Source organism: Papio anubis, chromosome 15, assembly GCF_008728515.1.
Source record: "Papio anubis isolate 15944 chromosome 15, Panubis1.0, whole genome shotgun sequence".
NCBI lineage: Eukaryota > Metazoa > Chordata > Mammalia > Primates > Cercopithecidae > Papio > Papio anubis.
Genome location: NC_044990.1, coordinates 72,473,559 through 72,500,803, shown reverse-complemented (window position 1 = coordinate 72,500,803; position 27,245 = coordinate 72,473,559). Strand labels below are relative to the sequence as shown.

Below are 27,245 nucleotides of genomic sequence, written 5' to 3'. Positions count from 1 at the left end.
TAAAACTGAGGGGAAGAATATATTATGTATATAGATTAATCTTAAGAAAAATAAATTTCATGTTGTTGAAATTCCAATGTCATTTCCCATACCTCCTTAAATCCCAATTTATTCTTTCTTTCTAATTGGGCTCAAGGAGTTATTAGTCCATGTGGACCTGATGTCTATTCAGATTGTTTTGGGGGGTGGGGGATGGCGTCTCTCTCTGTTGCCCAGGCTGGAGTGCAGTGGTGCAATCTTGGCTCACTGCAACCTCCCCCTCCCCCTCCACCTGGGGTTTAAGCAATTATCCTGCCTCAGCCTCCCAAGTAGCTGGGATTTCAGGTACCCACCACCACGCCCAGCTAATTTTTGTATTTTTACTAGAGAGAGTGTTTCATCATGTTGGCCAGGATGGTCTAGAACTCCTGACTTCAAGCGATCTGCCTGCCTTGGCCTCCCAAAATGCTGGGATTACAGGTATGAGCCACTGTGCCTATTCAGATTTAAAGAGCTACAGGTCATCATGCAATGCATTGTAACAAATCTTAAGTCTGATTTTAACCTTCCTAGCATTTTACATTGTGACATAGTAAGAAGTCAAACTGTACATACAGAGTTTTCATTGAAAACTTAACACTGGGTTTTCTTTATTGATAAATCTGGTAAAAGGAAACAGTAAATAATTTTGAAAAAAGCATTAAAAACCAGTCATTTCACTATGAGGTTTGTGTTCTTTAATCTTAAAAGAATTAATTAAGTCCAATTAAAACATCTACATTCTCCAATATGCTCCAAGTGCTGTTTGTCAATTTGCCAATCCAGCCCTTGAATTTTCAGACATGAAAATGGGATGGAGGGGCACGGTGGGAAGATGGCGTTGGAGGTCGGCGACATGGAAGATGGGCAGCTTTCCCACTCGGATTCCGACATGACGGTCGCACCCAGCGACAGGCCGCTGCAATTGGTGAAAGTGCTAGGTGGCCACAGTGCTATGAGGGCCTTCCAGAACATGGCAACTCCATGTATCACATTATCGAGCTGTTGAAAGTGTGGATTCAAGTGAAGAGAGTTTTTCTGATTCAGATGATGATAGCTGTCTTTGGAAACGCAAACGACAGAAATGCTTTAACCCTCCTCCCAAACCAGAGCCTTTTCCGTTTGGCCAGAACAGTCAGAAACCACCTGTTGCTGGAGGAAAGAAGATTAACAACATACGGGGTGCTGTGCTGCAGGAACAGAATCAAGACGCAGTGGCCACTGAACTTGGTATCTTGGGAATGGAGGGCACTATTGACAGAAGCAGACAATCCGAGACCTGCGATTATTTGCTTGCTAAGAAACTTAGGAGGGAATCTCAAAAACATATAAAAGATCTAGACAAGGAACTAGATGAATATATGCACGGTGGCAAAAAAAATGGGATCAAAGGAAGAGGAAAACGGGCAAGGTCATCTCAAAAGGAAATGACCTGTCAAAGACAGGCTGGGGAACAGACCAGAAATGAACTATAAAGGTCGATATGAGATCACAGAGGAAGATTCTCAAGAGAAAGTGGCTGATGAAATTTCATTCAAGTTACAGGAACCAAAGAAAGACCTGATAGCTCGAGTAGTGAGGATTACTGGGAACAAAAAGGCAATTGAACTTCTGATGGAAAATTGCTGAAGATGAACAAAATGGTGGTCTCTTTATAATGAATGGTAGTCGAAGAAGAACACCAGGGGGAGTTTTTCTGAATCTCTTGAAAAACATTCCTAGTATCAGCGAGGAACAAATTAAGGACATTTTCTACATTGAAAACCAAAAGGAATATGAAAATTAAAAAGCTGCTAGGAAGAGGAGAACACAAGTGTTGGGAAAAAAGATCAAACAAGCTATTAAAAGTCTAAATTTTCAAGAAGATGATGACACATCACAGGAAACTTTTGCAAGTGACACAAATGAGGCCTTGGCCTCTCTTGATGAGTCACAGGAAGTACATGGAGAAGCCAAGTTGGATTCAGAGGAAGCCATTGAAGTTGATCATTCTCAAGATTTGGACACTTTTTAAGTACATTTTTGACAGTTTGAGGACTAAGCTTTTCTAAAATAACATTGTAATAAACCATTTTTACTGAGATTGCACCGTTTTGCACTGGTAAACATGAATCTGGAGGAAAGAAAATTGTTTTCTTGTTTAAAATAGTGTATGTGCAGAAAGGAATGCAATTGATAGAACATTTAAGGATGTCTCATGTCTGACAATACTTAAGAGTATATAGCACAGGATTTAATTTCTCATTGTGTTGCATGTGCTAATTATGAGTATTACTAGTTGATAATCAGTTTTGTCTAGGTCATAACATACTATTTGAAAGTTTGTTTGCTTTTTCAAGTTTATCTTTGCAGTGAATTATGCCTTGGCTTTAAAACATTCCACTAAAATCGTAATGGGACATATAAATTATTAAGCTGTTACAAATGCAAACAAACAAACAAACAAACACACAAAAAAAACCAAAACGGGATGGAGGGCTTGTACTGGAGTGGTGACTGGCTGGTCACATCACAGCATTCAGACATTGTTAAGTATCATCCAGTAAGTTGGTCCTTGATACTGTCTGTCTAGTATACCATGTGATTATCTCTTTAATTTCCTGCAATGGATCAAGATGCAAATAAAAGAAAAATGTGATGTGCAGACAACTTACTTTTTGCTTTCTCTACATGAATACGTGCCAAATTAATTTGTGGTATAGATAAAAATTTCCTCTCCAAAGCAGCATTCACAATAGACCAGGGTTCAATCTAACAATAAAATGATGCTAAGGAAAATCGAGATTACTCTATGGAAGTACTGGAATGAGTAATGCAATTTTGCCAATGAAATGCTAAGTTATATGTATGAAGGTGATCCTAAGCAATACTTTATTTTATTCTACTAAGAAACTAGTTCATTAATTTCTCTGTATCTTTGATTATGTACTATTAGCAGTAAAATATGGTTTTTGAATGACACATCTACCAAGGGAAATCAATTGGTTCTCAGAGCAGGGCAGAGCTCAGATATGCAGATTTAACCTTCTTTTCAATTTCAAAAGTGAGACTGCCAGAGAAAGGCATGCAGTGAGCCTCTTGAAGTCTCTGAATTTGGAGTCACATTGAGGGGCAATTATAATTACCAAAATGTCTATGGTCATTAGAACTGATTGAACTTTTACTCCACACTCTACTTATCCAATCAACAGTAAAGTGGACTGTGTATCTTGCCTCCATTCTGTTTGTAATATCATAGAATCTTTTCTTGAGTGTCAAGAAAGTTTAAATAGTAGGCTGTATGATGGTAGATCAAAATGCCTAACAAGCATAAGGTAATCAGACTCCTATTTATTGACTTAACAAAAAAGGTCTTGTTTTTCACTTGTGTGTCTTTTAAGGAGATAAATTAAAATGATATTTTAACCTTTTTGCTGATCCCACTCAAAGACACACAGCCCATCTCTCTCAATCCTCCCTTTAATTATTTGCTAAGAGCAGTGCACCTCTTGTGATTTTGACACTTTTTCCTCTATTCTGACTGAGCTCTACTGATGCAGCTGTCATGTTCCAGCAGCGTGCATCATTCACAGGGCTGATTTACAATGTTCAAACTTTTTAAAGTTCTTAAACTTATAATTAGACTATGTGCTCAATTTTTACACAAACAGTTCAGCATCTAAGTTTCTGCTTAACTACACCTTTGACACACTACCTTCTTGGCAGGTTCCAATTATACTTTATTGACTGGAGTTGCCAACATTGGAGAAAGCACACGCCACGCTCCTACCTGAGACTTGTTATTGACCATGACACTGGAAAAGGAGCACGTGGCTTAGTTAGCTGTGCCTTCAGACTATTTTCATTCACAGTTAGATGCGAATTATTCACTTTTCCTTGGTCAATTTTTGCCTCTTTCAAGATGACTGTGTGACTCTTGATTTATTTTAACTGTCTGAATCCGAACAATAGCAGGATCCTATCAAATGTCCATAGAAAAGGATTTTTCATTAGTGCTTTGCAAAAGCCATTTCAGAGAAATTAAAGTACTTTGTAATTGGCCCTTTCCCTTTTTCAGGCTTCAGTAGGATATTTTCAACTCAACTGAGATAACTTAGGGTCAAACTCTACTAACTTTTTTGAGATCTTTGTGCCCCCTTCAGGGCTGCCACTAATTATAGGCAAAAATCTTTTGCTAAAATTTTAACATTTTACATATTTCAAGACAGTGAGTTTTTTTTTCACCTTCTGAATATACATTGAAACATGGAACTGTCAACATAATTCAGGATTCCTGACATTTAATTTTAATCAAACATTTAATGCTGTAATTCCCTTTGCTTTTATATCCCTACTTTAAGTGTATCTCTTTAATATATTGATAATTCATGTGTCATAAGGAAATGTTCTGGCAAAGAAAAAGTGGATTAATTTCTAGAATAAATTAAGATAAATCTAGGTCAATATTGAGATAATCTAATAACTTATGCCAATACATTTATCTGTTATGTTCTTTCTCCCAGCTGCATGATCAGTAGGCATAGAAAAACTCATTAAATATTCTTTGGCTGATAGGTTTTGATCCATTTAACTGTGTTAACACAATTCCGGAAAATTAAGCTGACCAAGTTTCATGCGGTATTGACCAACATGGCAGCACCCCCATGGTTCCTTCTGCTTGACTAAATTTTAGACAGGTTTCTTTCTAACTACAGGCTCTGACTTCTCTTTTCGTAGTGCATTTACCTTAGAAAAGTTGTAAATTCTTTCTCTGCCTCTTTGAGATGTAAATCTTCTGCAAGCCTCTTTTCACCTTTACAACTCAGGAATATTATTCTCAAGGAACTGGGAGCCAACTGTTTGAAAAATAATCAACAAGATAGGGACCCTATCTTCTAGTCTCTATGTGAGGGTAGGAGTGTAACTTTAACAAGCACCAATTAGCAAACACATATGGCTTAATCACATTGACCAACCTCCGTCTTAATCTTCTCCAGCACTTTTCCAATAGTTCACTCCAATGCTAAAACATCTCCAGCCTTTTTTTCAGTGGAGTTGAGTTTATTTTTTTCCCCTGTACTGCAACAGTCTCTCTCTCCCATTGCAATAGTCTTGAACAAAATCTTCTGTGACTGTTTAACTCCATCTGGTCCAGATTCTTTTTGATGGTTCTTTTACTTTGACTCAATACATTATAGATTTCAATGAAATGAACTGTATTTTCATTCATGTATGTAACATGTAACTTGTGAATTCACCAATCTATTTTGGTCCTGTTTTGATTTTCTTGGGGTACTTTTCATTGTGCCATAAAGTGCACAAGAATTATAAACACCTCTACGCAAATAAACTAGAAAACCTAGAAGAAATGGATAATTTCCTGGACACTTATACTCTCCCAAGACTAAACCAGGAAGAAGTTGAATCCCTGAATAGACCAACAGCATGCTCTGAAATTGAGGCAATAATTAATAGCCTACTAACCAAAAAAAGTACAGGACCAGACGGATTCACAGCTGAATTCTACCAGAAGTACAAGGAGGAGTTGGTACCATTCCTTCTGAAACTATTCCAATCAATAGAAAAAGAGGGAATCCTCCCTAACTCATTTTACGAGGCCAACGTCATGCTGATACCAAAGCCTGACAGAGATACAACAGAAAAAGAGAATTTTAGACCAATATCCCTGATGAATGTCAATGCAAAAATCCTCAATAAAATACTGGCAAACCGAATCCAGCAGCACATCAAAAAGCTTATCCGCCATGATCAAGTGGGCTTCATCCCTGGGATGAAAGGCTGGTTCAACATACGCAAATCAATAAATGTAATCCTGCATATAAACAGAACCAAAGACAAAAACCATATGATTATCTCAATAGATGTAGAAAAGGCCTTTGACAAAACTCAACAGCCCTTCATGCTAAAAACTCTCAATAAATTCGGTATTGATGGAACGTATCTCAAAATAATAAGAGCTATTTATGACAAACCCACAGCCAATATCATACTGAATGGGCAAAAACTGGAAGCATTCCCTTTGAAAACTGGCACAAGACAGGGATGCCCTCTCTCACCACTCCTATTCAACATAGTGTTGGAAGTTCTGGCCGGGGCAATCAGGCAAGAGAAAGAAATAAAGGGTATTCAGTTAGGAAAAGAAGAAGTCAAATTGTCCCTGTTTGCAGATGACATGATTGTATATTTAGAAAACCCCATTGTCTCAGCCCAAAATCTCCTTAAGCTGATAAGCAACTTCAGCAAAGTCTCAGGATACAAAATCAATGTGCAAAAATCACAAGCATTCTTATACACCAGTAACAGACAAACAGAGAGCCAAATCATGAATGAACTCCCATTCACAATTGCTTCAAAGAGAATAAAATACCTAGGAATCCAACTTCCAAGGGATGTAAAGGACCTCTTCAAGGAGAACTACAAACCACTGCTCAGTGAAATAAAAGAGGACACAAACAAATGGAAGAACATACCATGCTCATGGATAGGAAGAATCAATATCGTGAAAATGGCCATACTGCCCAAGGTAATTTATAGATTCAATGCCATCCCCATCAAGCTACCAATGACTTTCTTCACAGAATTGAAAAAAACTGCTTTAAAGTTCATATGGAACCAAAAAAGAGCCCGCATTGCCAAGACAATCCTAAGCCAATAGAACAAAGCTGGAGGCATCACGCTACCTGACTTCAAACTACACTACAAGGCTACAGTAACCAAAACAGCATGGTACTGGTACCAAAACAGAGATATAGAACAATGGAACAGAACAGAGTCCTCAGAAATAATACCACACATCTACAGCCATCTGATCTTTGACAAACCTGACAAAAACAAGAAATGGGGAAAGGATTCCCTATTTAATAAATGGTGCTGGGAAAATTGGCTAGCCACAAGTAGAAAGCTGAAACTGGATCCTTTCCTTACACCTTATACGAAAATTAATTCAAGATGGATTAGAGACTTAAATGTTAAACCTAAAACCATAAAAACCCTAAAGAAAAACCTAGGTAATACCATTCAGGACGTAGGCATGGGCAAGGACTTCATGTCTAAAACACCAAAAGCAACGGCAACAAAAGTCAAAATTGACAAAAGGGATCTAATTAAACTAAAGAGCTGCTGCACAGCAAAAGAAACTACCATCAGAGTGAACAGGCAACCTACAGAATGGGAGAAAATTTTTGCAATCTACTCATCTGACAAAGGGCTAATATCCAGAACCTATAAAGAACTCAATCAAATTTACAGGAAAAAAACAAACAACCCCATCAAAAAGTAGGCAAAGGATATGAACAGACACTTCTCAAAAGAAGACATTCATACAGCCAACAGACACATGAAAAAATACTCTTTGAAATTCATTTTGCTGCAAAGTGCTATGTAAATGCAAGGTGATTACCTTTTTAATAATAACTGAATTTATGTGCCTTTTTAAGTTTCTACCAGGCCTATTTTGTAGATATTTTAAGGCAATACTCCATCATCAGCACCTATTTTTAGTCTTTCTGCCATTTCTAAGCCCCTAGTTCCAACTGTCCAACTTTGGATAAAATTTAAATTCATGAAGAGACACTTCATTGCTATATAGAGAAGCTATAGAAGATGTTCAAATAAAAATATATATTTCAAAAATTCCTGCTATGAGTTCTAAGCATTGCCATGGTTTTGTACAGAAAGATGGTAGTGATGCTGGTCTCAAGGCATCTTAGTTTATGCTAGCACACATAACTAGCATAAACTTTCTTAGAAGAAAGTCCAATTTCTTCTAGTAATACTACGAAAGAGTCCTCTGAATGTAATATAGAATAAGAAATATAACAACACACATGTCAGAGTATAAATGGATTTCAAAGGTGGTTTATTTTCAGTAAGTTATTTAATGAACATAATTGAATACAAAGTATTTGGCAGGTGCTACAAATAGAGTAGTGAGTACAGTGACTGGGATCTCTCAGTTCATGGAACATACTATCTACATGTTTAGTTGGGGTTTCAGGGAAGAGTGAGTAGGAGCCATAAAGATAGGGATGTCTGACAGGATATTCCAGAAGAAGAGAAACAAACGAGGAAAAGCACAGACACAGGGAAGTATAAAGTATCCAAGCAAAATCATTGCAGAGCAAGTACTCTAAGCACCACCAGTATTTGCAGGTTCCCAAATTCTTTGTGAATCAAGTATAAATTAGAATTTAGGACAAATTGCCAAATGAGGAAAAAATCAAATTGATAGGTATTTTGTGAGAAAATGAAACTTTATTGCCTTGCTTTCAATATATGCCAATAAGTATAAATGTTTGGTTTTGTTATTTATTTTCTTAGACCCCAGGATATATGACTTACTCAACCTTGTAGGAAAATCTCTAACAGAATCCCTCTATGACAGGAATTATGGTGATTAAAAATATCTAATAAGAGATGCCTGTACTCCCATATTATTTGCAATAGCCAAGATATGAAGTCAACCTAAGTGTCCATCAACTGATGAACAAAAAATGTGGTAGATAGACACAATGGAATACTCTTCAGCCTTTAAAAAGTAGAAAATCTTGCCATTTGCAACAACATAGATGAATCTGGAGAACACTGGTAAGTGAAATAACCCAGGCACAAAACACAACTACCTGTGATCTCACTTATGTATGACATCATTCTACTATAAAGACATGCACACACGTATGTTTATTGTGTCACTATTCACACTAGCAAGGACTTGGAACCAATCCAAATGCCCATCAATGATAGACTGAATAAAGAAATGTGGCACATATATGCCATGGAATACCATGCAGCCATAAAAAAAGATGAGTTCATGTCCTTTGCAGGGATATGGATGCAGCTGGAAACCACCATTCTCAGCAAACTATCACAAGAACAGAAAACCAAACACTGCATATTCTCACTCATAAATGGGAGTTTAACAAGGAGAACACATAGACACAGGGAGGGGACCATCACACACTGGGGCCTGTCAAGGGGTGGGGGGCTAGGGGAGGGATAGCATTGGGAGAAATACCTAATGTAGGTGATGGGTTGATGGGTGCAGCAAACCACCATGGCACGTGTATACCTATGTAACAAAACTGCATGTTCTGCACATGTATCCCAGAACTTAAACTATAATAAAAAAAATTCAGACTCATAGAAGCAGAAAGTAGAATGATGGTTATCAGCAGTGTTGGGAGTTGAAGTGTTGGTTGAGAGATACAAAATTTCTGTGAGATAGGAGGAATAAGTTCACGAGATCTATTATACGACGTAGTGACTATAGTTAATAATATTCTTGAAAATCACTAACAGTAGATTTTAAGTGTTCTTACCACCAAAAAAGATAGGTATTTGAGATAATGCATATGTTAATTAGCTTGATTTAGTCATTCCATTATATACACACACACACACACACTTCAAAACATCATGCTGTATATAATGTATACATTTTTTCAATTAAAATTGATTAATTAAACATTTTTTAAAAATCTTATAAGTTAGAGTTTTTACTCAGTCTAGCCAGAGTTATACAATGGTAACTATCGACCTCAAAATTTCATTGACTTACAACAAAAAGTTTTATTTCTAGTTCTCAATCTGTTCCATTCTATCCTTACTCTGAGACCACATCTGACAGTAACAGCTTCTTTCTGGAACAATTCAGCTATGATAGAGGGAAGTAGAGAAGGCAAGGAGAACCATAAGCTTTACCTTAAAGCTTTTGCTGGAAGGAACTGGGCTCCCTTCTGCTTAATTAGTGGTGTGCTGGAGTTTCTGCATATTGGTTTGCAAGAACCAATGTTGAATTTTTATAAATTTGATGAGCAAGTGGTTAAAGATGGCCATTAATAACAATTAAATTATATAAACTTACAATCAAGGAAATTTCATTAAAAATGAATATTTAAAACTCACCGACTCTTAGTTTACTATATTTTATCGTCATCCATGGTCTTAAGGTTATTTACATCTGTTGTATCTGTATGATGGAAATAATATGCAATAGCATGCTACTGCATATCTCTTTCAAATTCCAAGTTCAGTGACATCACATCATTTCAAGATGATTTACATTACAGAAATCAGAAAACCCTATAAATCAGTGCTTTGGAATACTCTTCAAAATTTGTGACCACATTACTCACAGTCATTGGCTAGAGCAAGTCATGTGGTCACACCTGAAATCAACATGGCCAGGAAGTATGTTAAAGTCTAACACACAGCTTGAGATGAAAATTTGGGAGATAAGGAAGGAAAGGATTCATCATTGTAACCATGTCTCAACTCTGAATCTCTTGATTTTCCCTTATGTTTCACTTCACTTGCTGTTAATGCAACAGGACCCTTGCAGTTTCCTCATTTAGAATCCCTCATTTATCAACAACATTTATGGAACATTTACCCTGTATAAAGGAAACATGGAAATATGTATAACAACTCATTTTGATTATCACCTAAAAAGCCATGATATTGCCCCACCTTCTTTCATCAAAATTATTGCAATCTTGGTAGATTCCTAGGTTTTATACACACGTACACACACACACACACATACACACACACACACACGTTATGTCTTTTTACGCTAATGTGATAATGGATAAGAAAAGAGGTAAAGACCTTTCTTCTTTTGGTTTGGAGAGGAGGTCTTCTACCATAGCCTTAGGGCTCTGGACACGAAGAGTAGAGCAGCCCTCAGTTTCCCCCAATCAAGTCATTATTTTATGTTGGGACTAATTGGGTAAAGGAGCTGCATAGCCAATGGGGTAAGATGCTTGGAAGAAAGTCCAATTTCTTGTAGTAATACTATGAAAGAGAAGAACTTGGTTGAATTTAATACATAAAATAGGAGAGTAGCAAATATACTCTAGCCTCTTTTGTACATGAAAGGCACAGATGTAGCTCAAAATGATGTCTTCTATGGCATTTAAGAGACAATAAAAACATTCATTCATTCACTTATTCCTTCATCAAAACCTACTGCTGAAAGATGTTACTTAAAAAGAGAACTTTTTAAAAAGAGGGGAAAAATGGAGGAGTTCAGGATAACATGGGTGTAGGAATTTGGAGCTCTCTTGTGAAGCTACTTGACCTTGATCCTCTGCTAAGAAGTAGGTGTCTGTTGATCACAGCTTAAACACCGCATCTCTAAGACAATTCCATTATTTTCCTCATGAGGTAATTGTGGTTTGCTAACAGATAGATGATTTCACTCAAAAGTTAGTGGCCAAGTCCAAGATCAGAAACCAGGTTATTTTCTTCTAATTTAGAAGTCCTATAATCCCAATTCTATATGTATAACTATTTTTGTGAAAAGTGACAAGCCTACAAACTTCCACCTAAATAAATACCATAGAAAAAGAAATGCAATTTCAAGAGTAAAAGCATGCTTCCAAATGAGCTCATGGTCTCTTTTATCATTTTAAGTTGTCCTCTCAGACCAGTTGCCATGGGCTTTACAGAATTCTGAAACATTATTTTGTCTATAACATTGGCTTCCTACTGTGACCTGGAGTGGTTTTAGTTAATAAGCAGAGCAATTTGCTTTTTTCAACTATTAAATGTTTTGAAAAAGTAGAGGTGAGTGTAGACAAGAAAGCACTAACCACCAAGAAAAATATTCTCCTGGGTCCATGCACCTAAGGATTCGAAGCCTCAATGTTAGAATGTCACTGTACTTGCCTACAAAGGAAGGCCATTACATCGTTCAAAAACTTGTATTGAAACCAAGTTTGATAATCTCAAGGACAGTGTGTGACATAAAGGAATGATCTTTTCTGCAGAGTAAATACTCAAACCACACAATGAGTAGCTGAAATGATCAGAAGCTTTTCCCAAAGGGGCCTGCATTCATAATTTAGTCTTAGTGTGTTTTCTGTAGTAGGCTCTTTGTGCACCTTGAAATTTTAATTACACAATCACCATTCTACTATTCCAAGAATTTTTAAAGGAAATTACAGTTTTAATGGTAAACTATTCATTTGTGTACTATATCTTCAAAGGGATTGTGGAAAGGTGTCAGATTTCAAATAAAAATGGTTCCAGTTAATAAATGCAGAAAAATAACAAGTGATTATTTCAATGCATTGATTAAAATCTTTATAAAATATTTTTCAGAGAAAAATATTTTGAATTCTTATACCATCATTATGTAACTATAATTGAAAATATATTTGTATGATTATGTGATAAGTTTCTGATACCATTACTGAAGTTTAATTTCACTGGTACCTAGAACAATTTAACAACTTGATATTAACATATATCAGGTTAGTCATACTTCATGCATGGGAAAGGTCAGATGATCTGAGGCAACAGAACTTGATGGAAAATGCAAGTGATTAAGAATAGTTGCTGTCGGGTGCAGTGACTCATGCCTGTTATCCCAGAAAAAAAAAAAAAAAAAAAAAAAGAAGAAAAAATAACAATGTTTATAAGTTAGAATTTCTTTTAATTACTTTAAAAAATAGATATGACAAAAGAATCGAATGCAAATACATCTATTTATTTGGGAGGCCAAGGTGGATGGATCACTTGAGTCAGGAGATCGAGACCAGCCTGGACAACATGGAAAAATGCTGTCTCTACTAAAAATACAAAAATTAGCTGGGCATGGTGGTGCACACCTGCAATCCCAGCTACTCGGGAGGCTGTGCCAGGAGAATTGCTTGAACTCGGGAGGCAGAAGTTGTACTGAGCCGAGGTTGTGACACTGTACTTCAGCCTGGGTGACAGAGTGAGACTCAGTCTCAAAAAAAAAAAAAAAAAAAAAAAAAAAAAGTTGAAGTACAGGGTGCTATGTGAAAGATGCCAGGTGAGTGACAAAATAGGAAAGGTATGCAGGGGCCATGATTTTGTGTATCATGGCAACACTTTAAAAAATGGTAAGTAAAAATTATATCAACCTCATGTTCTAACAAACTGAAATCAGGCAAAAACAGGTATATAGAAGACATTTCTTCTGAAAGCCCACAGGTTATTTACCTTTTGCAAAAGTAGACCTATCCTACAGAACCACTAAAACGTTAGTTTTGCGTGGGCACAGACTATGAATTCTCAGCATACAGTGGAGAAACTGACTTACAGTATATGTTTGATAAAAGTTTATTAGATGAAGAAATAAATGAGTAAGAGTGCCCATTTAAAAATGGTTCTGGATATTGCACCAAAACTATGAACCTGTAGGAAAGTTTAGGGAAACAAAAAACAGCCAAACAAATGAGAAAAACTCTCTTCTTTAAACTCAAAGACCAGCAATAGACAACACTGGAGTCAGTCTTACAGAACTACTGTCTTCAGTCACAGCTGCAACGCTTTCACGCGTGCTTTCCTGGCTTGTGGGGCTGTTAATGGAACATATCCTAATTTCCATCTCCTCGGCCTTAAAGAAAGAAGGAAAACAGAATCCAAGTCTCTCTTTTAGAATAAGCAATGAGCAATAATTCCTAACCTGGTTTTGGTAAAAGAAATGGGAATTGAATGATCAGGGCAAAACCAAAAATGTGCTCTATATGGACAAAAAATCAATCCACAATGTTGTAATTTCTGAAGAACGAAATCTATTCGGAAATATTAAACTAATTAATTGAGATTAAAACTATGAGGCAATAATGTAATTTTGTAATGGTAAAATATTCCTATAGATGTAATTATATTCCCAGGGCAAGAGGCCATGACATAGCAATAAACCTTACCAAGAATAAAGAGTCGCATAGATTGGATTCACGCCCTTACTTAAATGGAAATTTTAAATTTGTAAACAGGAAAACACAAGTGCGATTCTTGCATTATTCTGTGAAAAAATTATAATTTATTTATATTAACTTGAAAAATCCTCTCTCCTGTGAGTATTCCTAAAATAAAAGCCTTCTTCAGCTTTTCAGTAACTTGTAAATATAAGTATTTTGTTTTCACTGTACTAAGCTGCTGTGGCCTTTTAATTAAAATAAAGAAAGAACACATCATTTGATACCTGAGAAACAAAATAAAGTGACTTATCTACTTTGAATTTACTCAATATTTGGAAAAAAATTAATATTCCCCACATACAATATGGAGTTTTCTTGTACTTTTTTGTACAATGTGTTATTTTTAAAATGTTGGCAACTTAGCCAAAAGAAATTTTCCCTCATAAAACTATAGTAATCATGTAATAGGTGAATTGGATTTAAGGACAGTAGGAATTATTTTAGAAATATGTGTCCAACTAAATTTTCATAGCACTAATTCACAGAGTGCATAGGAATAGTGATTTAGAAGCAAATGAAATTTGAACCAGAAATTTCAATAGACGAGATGTTTATTTTTATACTTCATGAGTAAAGGAGAAAATAGTTTATTTTGAAAAAATAAGAGTCTGGGTGCACTGATTCATGCCTGTAATCCCAGCACTTTGGGAGGCTGAGGCGGGTGGATCACTTGAGGTCAGGAGTTTGAGACCAGCTTGGCCTACATGGTGAAACTCCGTTTGTAGTAAAAATACATAAAAATTACCCGGGAGGTGCATGCCTGTAATCCCAACTACTCGGGAGCCTGAGGCAGGAGAATCACGTGAACCCAGGAGGCGGAGGTTACAGTGAGACGAGATTGTGCCACCGCACTCTCAGCCTGGGCGACAGAGCAAGACTCCATCTCAGAAAAAAAAAAAAGAAAAAAGAAAAAATAAGAATGTTCATGAGTTAGAATTTTTTAAAATTACTTTAAAAAATAGATATGACAAAAGAATCAAATGCAAATACATCTATTTACATAGCAAAAGTAGCTGTACAGATACATAGGACTTGTTTTCTATGCCGTAATGCACGTGAGAAATTTCATTATTAGTTTTCAGATTTAGCATTTGAAAGCTATCAGTAGGGAAAAAATCTAATCAACTACCATTTCCTAGCTCTAAGGGCTTACTGAAATTGCTCCAAAACCAGAGTTAACTTTACTAAGTAGTTTCCACCAAAAACAAATCAGATGTGATCATCTTCATGATAATTTTCTAGAATTCTCAACGAGGCCTGCTAATATTAACCAAGGAGATCTGAGAAATGATGAGTTTAGAAACAAACTACTTGTGTTCCTTGCACAGAAAATGAAGCTTAACACTTATAATTTTCCTGTGTGTCTATTTTAACATTTCTCTAAATTTTCTATACACTGTCCTTTTAAATTTATAACTGATGATGGAACTGCTAACATCAGAGCTAAGGACAGTCTATTCTGGGAATCATTTATTAGTATAACTAAAAGTCTAATTAAATAATGACTTCATTTCACCAAGATCTCATGATAAGAATCAATATCCAGGCCACTGATCTTGCATTAATTTGCCCCTGTCATCACTAAATATTGTCACAGTCACACCTTCCCGATACCTTGAATTAACCTTGAGCACAACCATTGGTCTAAAATAAAAGCAAGGAAAATACTCTGTTAGGATATGAAATCAACAAACTTCTCTAATCGCTTTGATGGATATAGAACCAAAAGTGGAATATTATGTAAAGTTATATAAAAAGTCCTGCCTCTACGAAAAAGTAATTAATTACATTGACCCAATCAAACAAGCTATACCTCTATGTGAAAGAACCAGCTCTACCCTTCTATTTCACTGAAAAGGTATATTCTTTCTCACCTTGTTTATATAGTAGATTCTAATTTTAATAATGAACATTATCTTAAATACAAAAATAAAACATCAAATTAAGTATGTTGATCTAATGCAGGATCTATAAAAAAACACATATAAAACACACACACACACACACACACACACATATCCCTGTAAACTAAAAATACATTTACATATGAATCTATTCATAAAAACACATGTACATGCATATAAACTATACATATATAAATTATGTAAACTATGCATGTATAAGTGGGGTATATGTGTAAATATACCATAAAGATGTGTCTATATAAACTATATAAATATGATATATTATTATATGTGTATGTATATGCCACATGTATGTATATATAGTTTTATGGAAATACACAAAGCTAGCTCTAGGACTTATGTACAGAGAGAATGTTTTTAAAATCTTCAGATTTATGAAATTAAAAAACATGTCAATTCTAAGTTTAATATTTATAAAGAGTGACGTTGTATCATTACACATACTAAGACATCCATTATCCCGTAAGTGATGGGTAACGGTGATTTATCCAAGCAATTTCACTTGACAGAACTTGAGAACACATCTCAGTAATCACCTTTCTCTTCCTTCTTTACTACTTCCTGTGTGTTGAAAAGTGCTCTAATGGCTAAAGTTGTGTACCTTGACAATTACCTCATATCCTTGGAAGCGGCCCCTAAAACCTGACTACCACTACAGAACTGCAAAAAATACTTTATGGATCTTCCTATAAATCAAGAATAGAAATTAAGAAGACATGCTTGGAATTCAAAAGGAAGGAAAAAGTTGTTGATATACAATTGGAAGAAGCTTCATAAAGTTGTAAAATAATTTATCTGTTGAACATCTACTCTCAAACAAAGGATAAAATAGTGTGTTAGATACAACAATGGTTATGATGCTTTATTAATAGTTAAGGATATTAGAAATAAAGTACAGTGACCTCATACATAATAAACTTTGTATTCTAGAGTTATTTGTTCTAGAAGAGAGCAGGAGAATAATGTCTATTTTTTCTTCCTAAGTAATATTTCTTAAATATTTCTTAAACTGGGTGAATAAAATTAAAATATTTTCTAATTATTTCATCATATAATTCCCTTTTATTCTGAAATGTGATAGCGATCTGGAATTTTTTCACTGTTCTATACTGAGTTCTTAAGGATGCTTAGCTAGTCAGATGAGAATGCACAACTAAATGTGTTCATCTTTCTATTGTGTCCATTCTGATTTTAGTAAAGAAGAAAAAAAATCAATGAAGTAATAAGCTTTTTAAAGTATCAGTAAAATATAAAAAATGCTCATGCACTGAGAACTAACTTCTTTCCTTCCTTCCTTCCTTCCTTCCTTCCTTCCTTCCTTCCTTCCTTCCTTCCTACCTTCCTCCTCCCTCCCTATTTATTCCCCCCCTCCCCTCCCTTTCTTTCTTTTTTTTTCTCCCTCTCTTTTGACAGGGTCTTGATCTATCACCGAGGCTGGAGTGCAGTGACATGATCATAGCTTACTATAGCCTCAAATTCCTGGGCTCAGGGAATCCTCCCACCTCAGCTTCCCAAGTAGCTAGGAATAGGCATGCACAACCATACTTGGCTAATTAAAAAAAAAAAAAAATGTTGTAGAGATGGGTCTTGCTATGTTGCCCAGGCTTGTCTGGCTCTCTTGGCCTCAAGCAGTCCTCCTACTTCAACCTCCCATAGCGCAGGGGCTACAGGTGTGAGCCACTGTGCCAAGCCCATTTATGGTTTCTTTACTGACAAGATGTTACCATAGGCCACATCTCCACTTATGAAAGATATGCAAATAGTACCTCTGTGACATTACACAAAATTTAACATCCTATGTTTTTCTCCCAACTGTACATTTTATCCTCATGAGACATTATCCTAGATGTGTCCCTAAAAGCTTGGCCTAATTCACACACATGCAGGCCCTGAAAGTCACAGTGTTTCATCAAAAAATAGCACTTTTCTTTCTTTGCTCCTGTGTAAATATCAAATTCCACTGCACATGAAGGGCAGAGAACAAAGTAAATTAAAAAAATAAGGCGGACATTACTGTCCTTTCAATGTCATGAGGGTAGAATTATGTTTTGATCTGAATAACATAATCCAAATTTGTTCTTCTTTAATGAAATGAGTGCTTGAATTCATTTCAGCATAAAACATACTATCATATTTTGTCAATAACAGTGTCATTGCACATTTTTCCTGGTATATTTTAAACCAAAAATGTACATTTCCATGATATAAAAACTCATGTCATGTGTGTGTGCCTTTGAAAGGTGTGCTTATATTTATTTATACCTGTACTTTTCCACATCATTTGTTTACATATTGTATACAAAGAATATATATAGATAGATAGTATATATATATTTCTGTGGAAAACACACTCTCTCTCTCTCTCTCTCTCTCTCTCTATATATATATATATATATACACACACATATATATATATAGTTCTGTGGAAAACTGACTCTTTGTATTTGCATTCTTCAAATTCCACTTCATTTAGGACTGGCATCAAATATCAAAGGAACTTTGACTAAATCAGAGTCTTGGATTCTACTTTAACCAAGCCTCCTCATAAATACAGCCTAAAGAAAGACCAATATTTAATTTAATGATCACCATAGGTTGCTCTGTCTGAAGTAACTGAAATGCCAGTCTGACATTTTTGCTGCTTTTCAAAGACTAACCATAGAAGGATGGCAGTTGCATAGCACATATATCTTCATCTCCCCCCATCTGCACACCATAGGTTAGGTGGGTGATACAGTTTTTTGGCATTGAGCCCAGATTTTATCTTAGAATCCTTTTAAAAACTGTGTTCTAGAAAGTCATTGTGAATGGCTGAGGCTAGTGCTGGAGAATTTCCTTGCTCTGGTCATGAGTTCTTCTTGAGGTTCTATGCCTGGGGTTTGAATTACCAGCAGGTGAGCAGTGGTGGCTTTCAGAGTAGTTGCTCCTTTTATTATGTAACAATTACTCAACACAAACCCTGTATCAGACTCAATATAGGTTCCGGCAATGCATTTATCAATAACACATGGTCCCTGCACTCAAGAAATGACTATGGGTCATTCTGACAGATAAAACAGGCATGTACAACCTATGAGGTGTGAATAGGGACTACATAGAAAGACACTTGTCAGGGAGTTAGGAGAGAGAAGGCATCACATGAATTTCTCACCTTTATCGCCCAGGTAACAGAAGGCATTAGACATTTAAGGAATTACAAATATCCGGCATTAGATTACACTTTTTTTCCGATTGTATGAACAGGATTTTAGTTTCCTACTCTATAAAATGGGGAAAATAATGGTATGTACTTCACAGGGTTGCTATGAGGATTAACTAAAATGATACATGTATTGTTGATCTATTATCTATCTATCTATCTTTCTGTCCATCTCTATCAATTTATTTTTACCTTTAACATATTTTAGCATTAACATTCTTTATGTTTCCCTATGTATCAGACATGATTCTACCCACATTGTATACATGTTATTGCCATAGGCTGAATGTTTGTGTCCCCTATAATCCCCATGTTAAAACCTAATCTTCAATTTGATGGTCTTAATATTAGGAGGTAGAGCCTTTGGGAGACAATTAGGTCATGGGGGTGGGGGATCTCATGAGTGGGATTAGTGCCCTTGTAAAAGAGACCCCAGAAATAGCTTGCTCCCCCTTCCACCATACGAGGACACAGAAAAAAGAATCCATCTATTAAAATGGAAGAAAGCCTTCACTAGACACAATGTGCTGGCACCTTGATCTTGTTCCCAGCCTCCTAGCTGTTTAGGCTACTTTGTTATCCTAGCCAAAATAGATTTTAAGAATCATTTAATGTAATACATTAAGTATATTAACTTACATAGTGCTTCTCTATATAGTAGAAGTCCTATCCAAAAGGTACACTGGAGAAGTGCCGTTTTTCATTACTAAGGGTGGAATGTAGCTGGTACAAAGGGTCTGGGGATAGCAACAGATGAAGAAGGAGGCAGTTTTCAGGCCATGACAATAGCCTGAAGACCTGTCAGGGTCACAGACCCTGACAATAGCCCAAGACTTTACAAATGTTAAGTCTTTGTACCACATCAAAATCAGCTAGAAAACTTTTTAGAAATAACAATTCCCAAGCCCCACACATGATGACTGTGATTCAATGTTTCTGGCAGGAGTTTGGGGATCTGTGTCTTTAAAAACCACCCGTGGTAATTCTGAGGCCAAGTCACGTTTTGGAATCATCTAGAGAGTTAGTGAAGAAGGAGTAGATGGGATCCTCCAAAGAGAGTCATGGAGGGATGTGAGATTCAGAAAGATCCCTCCGCAGTGTGGGAGAGGTTAGGCAAGGTAGCAGAACAAGAGGCAAGGAGGTGTTTGACCCTTTGTAGATGAAACCTCCACCCTGAGGTAATTTTATTCATTATTAAACATTCTACCCTGGAGATCTGATCAGACATTTGCAGATTTTCTAAGGAACCTATCTCTTTATGCAAAAAACAATAATAATAAAGCAAAGAATAAATGTACTATATTGATTCCTTTCTCTTGACAGAGCTTTCAAACAGATGATTAGGAACAGTAAAAGAAGGGGGCACAGTGTCTAAGCTCCAAAGCACTGTGATCGTGTAGAAATAGCTTTGAAACTGACACTTTTACTCCACTGCATTTTGCCCTGATACACATAGGAAAGTGACACTTAAGTCATCTAAATGATCAAAACAAGAATTTGAATATTAGGAAATATCTGTAGAAAGAATATTTTCATAGTCACAGTCAAGTTTAAAATTATTTCACATTTTCTAGAATCTGATCCTTTCATAGAATCTTTACTGGATGTGTTAAATAACATTTATTTGACTAGTTGACGTCATTATAATTGCAGTTAAAAATTTTAGTCAAAACTTTAATAACTGGTTCTTATTAAGTGCACAAGAGGCTTACTGTAAAATTTAAAATTATCTGGGAAACAATACATGCTTAATAAATATTCCTTGAATAAAGGAATGAATGCATAGACGTATAATTGAACACAATGAAAGTTTTCACCTTATCCAACAATATTCTGGTCCAATGAGTTGTTTAGGATAACACAAAAATAGAAACATTCTTATGTCCAAAGAAATTTGGTAGTAGATATTGAGTCTTTACTATGCATTTGGCACTGCTTTTGATCCTTATCATATTCTCATGAGAGAGGGTATTAGCCGATTTCACAAATGAAAAAAACTGAGGGTTAAGTTTGATTTAAAATCACTTAAAGTAAAAATGTCATCATGCATTCTAGACACAATGATACCCAGTTTCTCCAATACGGAACTGGATAAATTATGAAATGGACACATGTAAAATATTATGCAATCATTAAGTAATGCTTTGTAAGACAAAAATATCAGTACTGTATTTTGAGAATTTTCTTATGTTACTTGACAAAAAGTAATTTGCAAAAAGAATAGTTGACTTGCAAAACAGCATGTAAAATATTAACTCCTAAAATACGCACAACTGTAAATGTATGTAAAATACTAAAATAACACATAACAAAATATTAACAGTAGTTAGTGGTTTTCTCCTGGGTAATAGAATGGTGAATAGTAATCATTTTATTCTTTATACTCTTCTTTGTATTTTTCCACAATTCGTTAGTTTCAATATTATAATAAGAGGCAAAATATTCAAAGTGTAATAGTTGTTTAAACAAGTAGATAATGGATATTTATAATATACAGTCTTTACTTTTCTTCTCTTGGCCCTATTCTGAAATACATCTGAATTCCTGTTATTCCAAAGTTACCCAAATATCTTTATTTTATTTCCTCTTTTTCTTTATTTCTTACCTTCTGCATAACAACCCTAAGGGTTGCACTGACCCTGCTTCATGTTTGTTTAGATTAAACTTTCCAATGAAATTATCACACAAGCTTTAATTTTTGTTAATACCCTTCATTGGCCTTGAAATGTATTTCAGGAACTATCTGTAAGATCACAGAGCTTAATGTATAAGAGAGTGTCTCAAATTTAGTAGATGTCATTAAATGATAAATAAAAGAATGAATAAGTAAATACAGTGAGTAACTATGAAAGTCAGAGAGGTTGTTATGTGCCTTAAATTCTGACAAAACTCTAGTATAAGTAAATAAAAGACAGAAAGAATATTATCCTTCAAACTATGTCACAAAACATTTAAATTTTTGTTTTTTAAAGTGAAACTGGGTTGAGTAATGGATCAATTCATGTTTTTACCGTATGAGGATCTGTGTCTATTTGGTAACAGAAGTATTATTATTATTTATAAAACTAAAAAACATTCAGTCACTTGCATAAAAGGGGAAAATATCACAAGTGGGCAAAAAGAAACAACAGTAACTGAGACAGAGAGAGTGGGTAGTCCTCACTTTCTAACCCCATTCTTTCTTGGTAATAGAAGCCCTGATTTTTAGTTTGGCCCTGGGCTTCTCAGAATAGAGACACATTTCCCGTAGCCTGGCAAGGCTGTCTGTGTTCCAGATTCTATATAAGCAGAAATAAGTATGCAATTTCTGAGAAGTGCATTTAAAGGTAAGGGCAACTTTCTTTTTTTATTTTTATTTTTATTTTTGAGACCAAATCTTGCTTCGCCACTCAGGATGGAGTGCAGTGGAGCAATTATGGCTCATTGCGCCCTGGAATTCCTGGGTTCCGTGGATCCTCCCATCTGATCCTCCTGAGTAGCTGAGACTATCGGTATGTGTCACCACACCTCACTATTTTTTTTATTTTTATTTTTATTTTTGTAGAGCAATGTGGTGTTGCTTTGTGGCCCAGGCTGGACAACCTCCTTTTGGTGTCTTTTTTTACTTCTGGCTGGAAGGATGTGATAGACAAGCTCACTCAAACACCTTAGGCCCATAGGTAGTCACATTACAGGATGGCAGAGCAGTAAGACAGAGCCTGGGTTGCACTGATTACAGAGCTACCATATCAGCTCTGTACTGCTCACTGCAGGGCTTGGTTTACATAAGAAAAATACATTTTGTTTTGATTCACTTATTATTAGTTCAGTTATTCAAATGAAGAAACCCTTTTTAAAACTATATATAATTATTCAAATGAACTCAGAGCCAGTTATCTAAGATAGCTTCCTCCCATTAAAAATATTTATATGTTCAGATAATGATACAAAGATGAAAACCTTAGATTCTTTGCTTTAGTTTGTACAGATGATTCCTAAGTATGCCTTTTAGTTTGCACATCTTTAGAAATACTTTTTGCCTTATGTTATTACATTAACCTAGCTTCAGTGAAATTCTCTTTGAGGATCCTTTAACAAAAATAAAAGCTACATGTTTAATTTCTCTGCTCAGAGTCTTCACTTACATAGATCATACTTTTGGCACATATATCTTTATGTGTCATCTAAGGAAAGTCCTATGATACAGTTGAATTTGACTATTTCTTCACTGCAAAAAGAAGCTTCTGTAAAATTTATTTAATAATTACATCATGCCAAGTGAATGAATTTTCTAGCCTTTGTGATACTATTTTACTTTGCCATCTTCATTTCATTTCAGTTTTGAGCCATTCATTCTGCATTACTGTTTTATTGCAAGGATAAAAACTGAGTGACAATAAACTAAAACAGCTTTTTCACTATTTATGTAAAGCCTACTTCATGCATCAAACAATGCCCAGAATAATGTCAAAACATGTAGAGAAAGAAAAACAGCACCCACCTCCTCATTAATTATGGAGCTTTCACAGCCCTGTGATGATGTGCCTTTGGGATTGTTCTGGGAGCTACTGAATCAAAACAGGACAGCTAAGATCAAACAGAATCCTGGGAGCCAGAGGAGGCCAGCAGAATTGTGAGCTGCAGGAGGCTCCAGTGTTTGAAAAAATGGACAGTGTCTTCTGACAACTCTTCAGCAAAAATAAATACATACATACATACATACATACATACATACATACATACATACATACATTCAACTCTAAAAATTCCAAAAGATTGATGCAAATTACCATTTTTTTTCTTTTAAATTTTTTTCTTTAATTGTTCTCTTATGAAAAAACAGGCATGTGATTTCAGGAAAAATTGTATTTAGTGTTAGTTCCTCAAACTTGTTCTAATTCATATGAGGCAAGAATCAGTTACTCTCTGGATTTCTAATCAGTCCAGAACTCTTTGGAAATATCTTCCTTGTTAGTAATGTTTGCTTTTTATTTAACAAAAAGGTGAAAAACTTACAGTATCCACAAACATCCAGAGGTGTTCAACATTGGAAGTTTGGAGGTTTGAATAGTTCTCTATCTATCTCTCCTTTTTCTTGTTTAACAACTGTATATCGTTTTGTAATTTTAAGGGCCTATGAATGCCTTTGCTACTAATTAAGCTACAAACTTACAGTAGGAGTGGGGTTATGCCTCCAGTCTCAGCTACTCAAGAGGATGATGTGGGAGGATCACTTGAGCCCAGGAGTTGGAGGCTGCAGTAAGCTGTGATAGCACCACTGCACTCCAGCTTGACCAACACAGTAACATACCGTCTCTAAAAAATAATTTTAAAAAACACTACAAATTTAATAAATTCAGTGTTATGTTCTAAATGCATGATTTCTCCAACATACCAGAAAGCTGATCACTCAGTCATCAACCCTCAGCATCAACTACATTACATACACGATCCAGTTTGGTGATCAGGAAAAAACATCCATATTTACTGGAATAAATATTGTCCAAAGTTGATTTTTCCTCTTTGCACTGGGAATTTGCATTTACTATGATTAACGTGTACATTCTCAAGGTTCAGTTCTTGCACAAGTTTTTCTTTTGTGTGAAAGTCCTTTCTGCTCTTCTCTTAATTTTCTGAACATCAGCTAATGTATAATCATTGCTTATAAATATATATTTATTTCCTCATAAATTCTGGTCAGAGTTTGCAAAAGGCCCCAGATTTTATTTCCTTTTCAATGACAAAAACCCCAGCCTCAACCCAGACTAGAATCTACACTTGCCAAATCCAGCCCATCAAAAGAGAGCACCTAGAACTGACATAGATCTCTCTAGACTTTAGTAGGAATTAGATTTCCCAAATATAGGTATAAACATTCTGAATGGCCGATCTTATAATCTTTTGAGTATAGCCATGGGAAGTAGAGCTGCAGTCTGACCTTAGAAACAGAAAGGACTGTCTTTGTACAAACCCAACTGAACACCATTTGGCAGGGGAGGCGATGCTGACGGAAAAGCTAGTGTTACAGATTCTGATGAACAGTTCATTTTATGACCCACCAGCTGGGAAAATCTGTTCCATCTTATTTAAGTCATTGTTATTTTTGGGTTTCCTGTCAGTAGTAGATTTTACCTAATCCTTAGTAAGTTGGTAGATATGGAAGAGAAGTAGTTAGGAGAGAGAGAAAAAATTCGAACAAGTTTGATTCTTGACAGAGAAATACCTAAGTCGTGTAAGGATAGATGTGGGAATTAAATAATTTAGGGTTGGTATCTTTAAAACTGCCCTTTTCAATTAAAGTATACAAACCACTTCAACTAGTAATCTTCCGTGACCTTTCCCTCAGTCTCTTCCAAACAGCAAATAGGCAAGTTTTCCTTACCTCTCTGCTTCCAGAGAATCCTGTCCAGACATCTGGGACTAATCGCATTGTATTAGGATTGCTTATGTCTTTTTGTCTTCTCTTTTCTAATGATCCATTTGAATGTAGAGACTGCATTTTTTGAATCATGTTGGCTAACAATAAATATTTGTTTTATCATCCACAAAGTGGATATTTCATATCTTCTCTGTGGGAAAGTCTTGTTCTGTTTCGATATTAGAAGACCATAGGCCCCATCAGCACAGAATGAAAGTTAAAAATGATCACAAATGATTCTGCTCTTATTCAACACCATAGAAAATTTCTTGTTCAGTGGTATTTACCCAAAGTGAGCATTCCACAGAATTTTATTCTGGGAATTCTGCAAACTAAGAAGAGATTCCGCAGTGCTATTATGATTTCAGGAAGAAATAGAAGAAAAAAGACATCATTTATTAGATATTTCTTGATGAAATAAGAAATTGGGTCACATGGATGAATAAAATAAAGAGAAATAAAACACTATTGAAGATAGTGACTGGAATTTTAGGGACTCCACCACCAGTAAATGGTAGCTAAATCTCTAATGGAAATAGCTACCAAAGGAGATGACTGACAACTGAATTTATTAACAAACACATGAGACTGTGAAATGATTTGGAGCATAATGGGAGAAAGTGTTATTTTTACATTAGCTTAAGTGCATATTTTATGAGAACTCCACAGAGATAGAGGAAAGAAGAAAGCTTAGGCTGGTGAATGAGCATTTGAAAGCAATGTTAAACCAGGATATAGTAATGAGCAGCCAGATTTTCTTCATGTTTCAGCATCAGAAAATTATGCAAACAGCTATAGCATTTTTCCTAATAAATTCCATTTTCCGAGCCACTGATATGATTTGAATATAAAATTGAAATTATATTTTCTCATGTTTGTTATTTCATACAAATTTTTATTTATCATAAATTAATAAAGCAGGCTCTCTTGTATGCCCCCAATGGGCAAACACTTGATTAACTCTTTCACCAAATAACATAATTAAAACTTTCCATAGATTTAAAAATATGAAGTACTTTGTATTTTCATAAGACATTACTTATGTACTTGAAATTTCTTAAGTTCTTGCAAAAAAAACTTTTACAATGGGCTCATCATATAAGAAATAGCAATTAACACATGCTCAGAAATAGCTACATGTTCTGTAATAGAGCAGAAGTTTTGCTCTGAAAACAGTGATCAAAGATAATAAGGAGTCCAAACTTAGGAGATAAGAGTCTTTTCAAAAGCATCTAAAAATTCAGATATTGCTTAGTTTTCTCCTTTTGAAGAATAAGATAATTAAATATTCTGAATTTGAATCAAGCCAGAGGACAAAATATTTGAGGTCATAGAAAAATAGTTTTTTAAGGTCTTCAGTTGGCATACACTGTTGTCGGTCACATTCTCTAAAAATAGAGCCCTGAGGCCGGGCGCGGTGGCTCAAGCCTGTAATCCCAGCACTTTGGGAGGCCGAGACGGGCGGATCACGAGGTCAGGAGATCGAGACCATCCTGGCTAACCCGGTGAAACCCGTCTCTATTAAAAAATACAAAAAACTAGCCGGGCGTAGTGGCAGGCGCCTGTAGTCCCAGCTGCTCGGGAGGCTGAGGCAGGAGAATGGCGTAAACCCGGGAGGCGGAGCTTGCAGTGAGCTGAGATCCGGCCACTGCACTCCAGCCTGGGCGACAGAGCGAGACTCCGTCTCAAAAAAAAAAAAAAAAAAAATAGAGCCCTGAGATGGGGATTCTTGTGCAAGTGATTTATTGAGGGTGTGCTCTTAGGAGAGATCTGCAAGTAAGTGAGAGGAAGAAGAAAAAGGAAAGGGATGGGGCCAGCACAGATATGATTTCAGCCTTATCCTATAAGGAGGAGCTCCAGAGCACCACACAGTAAATCCCGCCTCTGGGCAAAGGGGCCAGATATTTGTACCCCCATATCCAAACACACAAGAGACACAGGAGATCTGAAACTCCTGATCAGTCCATTCT

General features: G+C 35.8%; 1 protein-coding gene and 1 pseudogene across 4 annotated transcripts in view; one reads left to right on the top strand and one right to left on the bottom strand.

Annotated features, from left to right (window-relative positions):
* GPC6 (glypican 6) overlaps positions 1-27,245 on the bottom strand; it is a 1,181,721-nt gene that overhangs the window by 403,740 nt on the left and 750,736 nt on the right. The gene's annotated exons all lie outside the window — the stretch shown is intronic.
* On the top strand, positions 854-2,439 carry LOC103879401 (annotated as a pseudogene). The gene has a single exon (XR_639997.4). The product of XR_639997.4 is annotated as a phosphorylated adapter RNA export protein pseudogene (transcript).